This window comes from Hemicordylus capensis, chromosome 3 (genome assembly GCF_027244095.1).
Source record: "Hemicordylus capensis ecotype Gifberg chromosome 3, rHemCap1.1.pri, whole genome shotgun sequence".
Classification (NCBI taxonomy): Eukaryota; Metazoa; Chordata; class Lepidosauria; order Squamata; family Cordylidae; genus Hemicordylus; species Hemicordylus capensis.
The window spans coordinates 75979843-75985922 of NC_069659.1; the positions used below are offsets into that span (position 1 = coordinate 75979843).

The 6080-nt window shown below is 41.6% G+C and overlaps 1 long non-coding RNA gene across 1 annotated transcript in view; it reads left to right on the forward strand.

Annotated features, from left to right (window-relative positions):
- LOC128352233 (uncharacterized) overlaps nt 1–4290 on the forward strand; it is an 87809-nt gene extending 83519 nt beyond the window's left edge. Inside the window, exon 4 of the long non-coding RNA XR_008320275.1 lies at nt 4129–4290. This is a non-coding gene — a long non-coding RNA (uncharacterized LOC128352233). The remainder of the gene's footprint in view (nt 1–4128) is intronic.
- The last annotated feature ends 1790 nt before the right edge of the window (nt 4291–6080 follow it).

Here is a 6080-nt window from a genome sequence, read left to right on the forward strand (position 1 = left end):
AAGAAATGGAAAGATGAAAGACAAATTGTAGTACATTTGAGGACTCTTGCCAGACTATCTAGGTCCTTTACAGAATATGAGGAATGAATAAATACTACACATGAATTACATGAGACAAGGACAATGTTATATATTGTTTTTAAAATATAGGACACCTTTCAGTGACATACCATGCCTACTAGAGCTGTCTGGTGTACTGAACGTCACACCTATTCCGATGAGAACTGTTCTCATGTTCTGGAGTGCAGAGATTCACCCCAACAATTACATCTAGTCTCAGTATTTTATCTGATTCACTCTCCTTTTTGCCCCACTATGTCCTTGAACTGAGGATAATAGGCAAAAGCATTACAAGCAGGCTCAGCAGGGGTCAGGAAAAGGTGAAACAACTGTTGCAGACTAATAGTGAGACATTCCGGGGCAGAAAGGCACACTGTCTGTTCTAGAATTTAACAAGAGCCTATTTGAAACATTTGTCTATGTACAAGTTAACTCAGTCTGTGTTATCTATAATGAAAATACCCAAGGTCAAATAACTATTCACACAATGAGGCGATTCTCACGATTGCCAAAAAGCGGGCTAAGGGAGCCTAGCCTGCTTTTTGGCGGTCATGTGCTGCCACGGGAACCAAGTGGCTGCTGGCAGCAAACCGTCCTAAGTACCCCTCCCCTTAGCCAAGGAGAGGTTAACAGATCAAGGTTAACAGATCGTGTGTTGCTGTGGCATGACTCCGCAGCACGGCAACTCAGAAGGAGACCCCCGACCGCGAGGCTAAAAATCAGCCTCCCGGATCAGGGGTCTCTCCAGCATGCTCTGCGCACTCGCATTCATGCAAACACATGTATGGATGCATTGAGACACAAGTGTCTCTATGCACACATGCATGTGTGTGCATGAATGTGTTGCATGCATGCATGCACATTAAAAGTTAACCTGAAGGTCAGACATATCAAACGCAGAGTATACTTGCTATACGATGTACAGCATGAACTATATGTGCATTGCACATAATATATGAATAACTGTAAGCACAAAGATCAACAGCTGGTGTACACTGTAGACAGATTGTACATGTGTACATAGTAATATGTAAATATGTTAACTGGGAAAAGAGGCACTTTTTAAACATGGCGATTCTCTTTATTTTGCAGGGAGAGAGTAACTAGCCCTATCCACCCCCAGTACAGTACCTCTAGTGACTGTTGCTGGTATATATCTTATGTTTATTTTTAGATTGTGAGCCCTTTGGGGACAGGGATCCATCTTATTTTTTTTTATTCTTTCTCTATGTAACTGCTTTGGAAGTATATAAATATTTGTTGTTGTTGTTGTTGCTGTTGTTGTTGTTGTTGAATAGCCCTTAGTGTTATTGAAATGTCCTTTAAAATCCCATTTGAAATTATTTATTTAAAACTAGTCTTCCTTTTGGTAATTGCTTTTGGGTGGGTTGTAAGCTGAATTCACACAAACCCACATACAAAAGCACATGTTGCACATAGGCGTTCAAAAGGTGTAGTTTGCTTCCCATTGCATCCTGACTTTTCAGTACTTTTGCAGTACATGGTTGCGGGACATAGTTGCAAACCATAGGTTTTTTCAGACATTATTTTAAAAGTACAGTGTCATATGCACACTGTCCAAAGCAAGACCAGAAGTCCTACACTGGCACATAAATAATTTCCCCTCAGTACCCCTCCCATGCTGCTCATAATCATAGCATTTGTCTGAAGTAGCAAATGCTGTAAATGTGATGGTGGGAGCTTCTGTGATCAGCAGGTCTGAGTTCCTATCAGGGGTGTGCACAAAACTGTCTGGCCAAGTTTGGTTTGAGTCCGAACTGGACCCAAACTGGACTAGGCCAATTCGGTTTTGCCCTCATCGACCCCCCCAGTTTGGTTCAGGGGGTTTCACTTTTTTTTAGTACTTATCTCCTCTGGGGGGCTTCTCTGAAGCCATGGGGGGACCCACAGAGGTTCCCCCTCCCCCCACACACCTCCCTTTTTGCCAAAAATGTCCCAGTTCTGGCATTCTTTGGCCTGTTCTGGACGTTTCCCCTTCGTGATGGCCATTTTGGAGGCTGCCACGCATGTGCAATGGGCCTCTGCATGGCCTAGGTCATGGCTGGGCTGGAGCACCTGAATCCGCAAGATACTGGTGTTTCACACAAGCAGACTATCCTCCATGAGGATCCCAGCACTCCAGCCCAGTCAACGGCCTCTATTGATCTGTGCTGCTGGGAGTTAGCCTGGGCTATGTTGCTCATGAGAACAGCCTTAAGGGTCTGTGTCTGTGTCTGTGTGAAACAGAGGTGAAGCATACATATATTCAGATATTTAAAATAAGGTAAGATATGAGATAAGGTTTTACTCATGCAACAAAAAGTGAGGAAATGGCAAGCTAATGTGTCAACCTTAACCTTTGCACCATGTAAGCAATAAATACTTTGCACAGTCTCATATTTTGTGCTTGTTTTGACAATTAGGCTCCATTTACCCACACGTTGCCTTGGGCTTATAGCTTGAGATTGGCATGAGGAGGAATGCATCCAAGCAAAAATTCTACAGGTGCAACAGATTCCCTACTCACTTGCTCGTGATTCATTTGTCTGATACATTTCTATAGTGCTTGTCTAAAATGAAGCACATTAAATTGAAAGTATAACTTGTTCAGAATTTCCTAGACCAAAAGATGCTAATCTAGCTTTGTATTGGAGAAAAGATCTTTACTGTCCTGTCTTAACTATTTTTCACTTACTATTAGGCTGTCACAACAGCTCTGGCCATGCGTATGCAGAACCACTTAGATCGAACCAGATTCGAAAAGGATTTCCCTCTTTTACCAGGCTTGTATTTATCCTTCATTCTGAGCCCATGGAAATTCCTACAATCATAACTCTGCTGGCTGCTGAGTCACGTGCTCTTTTCTTCCACCACTCCATCTCACAAGGGCTATTGATCTTGTGAGTATAGGCCATGCCTTCGTGTTACTCTGAACAAAACTACTACCAATCCCTAAGCAGCATCCACTTATCCTGCAAGCTGTTCTACTTAAACCCCAACTCCCAGGTACATTCTTCTACTCTGCACAGTTGCACAGTTATGGCTGAGAAATATGCAAACCAGTTTGATGCCAGTTTGCCATCAAGCCAGTTTGGTTCAACAGTTTGGGGCTGAGCTGAACCAATTCCAGTTTGGCTCAACCCTGGAGCAGGGTTCTTGCTGCTGGGAGCAGTGTGGATAGTGTTCTGTGCTGGTCCTGGCAGCACAGATTGTGTGGGTGTGCTGCTTGTGCGCCAAAGACACAAAGATAGATCTTCTGGGGGAAGGAAGGTTGAACCCTGCCTCCTCCTCCACCCTGGTATTGGTTGTGAGAATGACTTTCATGTGTTTCAATAATTTTATTCTATTGTTTTTATTGTCATGTATTTTAATTTGTGACTTTTAAATATTTTAAATTTTGTACACCGTCTAGAGAGCAGGGTTTCTCAACGTGTGGGTCCCCAGATGTTATTAGACTTCAACTCCCATAATCCCCACCCCCATTGGCCTTTGGATGGGAATTATGGGAGTTGAAGTCCAATTACATCTGGGGACCCACACGTTGAGAATCCCTGGTCTAGAGATATACATGTCAGGCAGTATAAAAATATGATAGATAGATAGATAGATAGATAGATAGATAGATAGATAGATAGATAGATAGAAATGTGTTCTTAATATAAGTCTTCATTTGATCTCACATGGTTTTTGCAGTGGATCCTGCCTTTTCCCAGCTGCTTCCCCTGATGTACTGATTGCCTGGTTTGCACCTGTCATGGATATTACCTTTTCCTCTACCTTTTACTTAATACCTACACTTAAATCCACCAAGTACTTGTAGGAGCTTAACCTGAAAATTCTGAACTGTGATATCGGATCCTCTCTGATATAAGCTTGGTGCATTTGTTCTCATATTTTGTTTTGCCTTCATTCTTACCATAATCTTGTTGATATTGGCTACTCTCTTAATGGTATTAACTGTAACAAATCCTGTATTGTCTAAGATGTTGGATCAGATAGCCTTTGAGATACTTCCTGTACTATGATTATATGATGCCCAATTAGTAATTATGACTTTGCATTTTCCAGGTAGCAGTCACAAGCCACAAATTCATAGCACCATATGGATAAGTCCCAAGCTGCAAAAGTCTACTCTAGATGGCTTAATTGATCTACTATACAGCTCCTACTCCTGTGGATTACAGCAAATGCCAATTAATGCTATGCTGAACACTGTACAATTACAACTGAAACACCGAAGTAACCAATAGCTTGACTTCTTTCTGAAAAGCATTTTCTATATTAAAATGTGTGTTTTACTTGCGTGCACATATGTTTGTATGTTTGTGCAAAAGAGAATATATACACATACCACTGTAATATACAATCTTATTGCAGTGTAAAACTTTGTTAACATTGACTTATAGATGGAATTTTTGCCATGTCAAACATGGGGAAATAAACACAGGGTTGAGCTGTCTGAAACAAATTGCTGGTAGCTGTTCAAATGACCCTAAACAGCTAGTCTGGAAAGAGATGAGGCAGCTGTTCACAGTCAGTTGAGAGGCCATCAAGTGGCAATTGTTTCTTAGATAGCTGAAGTCCCATATTTATAGAAGAGCATCTTATAAAGCAACTGTTGGAGAGTACCTGAAGAATGATTGCTGTCAGATAGCAAATGATACAGGATTATTTGTACGGCAAAGCCTACTGCTTTAAAATATTACTATTTTATAGCAATATTGTGCACCACCGAGACATTTCATGTAGTTAAACAATCCTAAACAATGACTGATAACAATGACCCTACTGAGATAAATGATAAAAAAACTGGTTCAGCTTAGCTGAATCTGTCAGTCTTTGTTTAGTATCCTCTCAAAAGTCAATTACGTACAAGGAAGCTGCTAATAAAAATACATGTATTTAGTGTCAAAATCATGACCATATACAAAAGAAGCCTGAGCTTTAGTTCTACTGATGGAGAAAATGTATGGCTTTTGTTGCATTACCATCATGGTTTGCCAACCTTGATTGTATTCTTGTATTAATGCAAGTACTGGAATAGGGAGGCCATAGCTGACCCATGTTCTCATAGGCAGCTCCCCTGCAAAATGGCGGCATGCTCCCTTCCTCTCCTGATCATGATGGCAGTAGTGGTGGAGGACTCCTCCCCAGCAAAAGTGTGCTCTACCAGCTGTGTGGCACGCTGTTGGGGATGGGCAGGAAGTGGTGGTGGGTTGCAGAAGTGAGCTCCTTGGGAACTGGGGTGCACCACTGGGACTGGACAGCATGGAACACCCAGGGATGAGAAAAGGCAAGCAATGTGGCCCCAGAGATCAGAGAAGCAGCCCTGGAGCCAGAGCATTACAGGTTCTTGGCACCCGTGTGCCCTATTATAGACTTGCCCTTAAATGCAAGCATTGATGCACCAGTTCCCTAAGACCCAAAATCACCAAAAGGGGTAAATAGGCTTTTAAAAAAAAGTTACAATGAGGACTATTCAGAACTAATTCTAAAAAGAACTGGGTTTAGATTTCAATGTCTACTAAAAGTTTCAGCGTATTAAAATGGTTGAAAAACACACAAACTCTTTAAGGACTTCTTTTTAAAGTTTGAAATGGGGCCTTACTAATGGACTTTATCTAAAGGATGACATAATAATTCATGCTACTGCTCAAAGTCAGATCCATAAGTCAGATATTTTTCCCCCTTCTTTCTCTTGAGGCACTTCCAGAAGGTACAAAGTAAGCTTCTAGCTAACATTTCCATTAGCCAATGGCAATCTAATGGCTTACATTTCTGTGTTGCTGAACCACCACTGTAGTGAGAAGGGTATTCATAAAAAACAGAATTAGCATTCATAGTGCTAATGCTTGAGCATGTAGTAATTTTCATTAATTAAGTTAATCTGTTGGAGTGTGTGTGTGTGCGCACACACGGAGAGAAAGAGAGAGAGAGAGAGCAAGAGAGAGAGCCTTGCCTCAGCCCTGTACAGTTTAAGTCAGACACCTAAGGGGCTTATGCAGCAGAGAGCAGGCAGC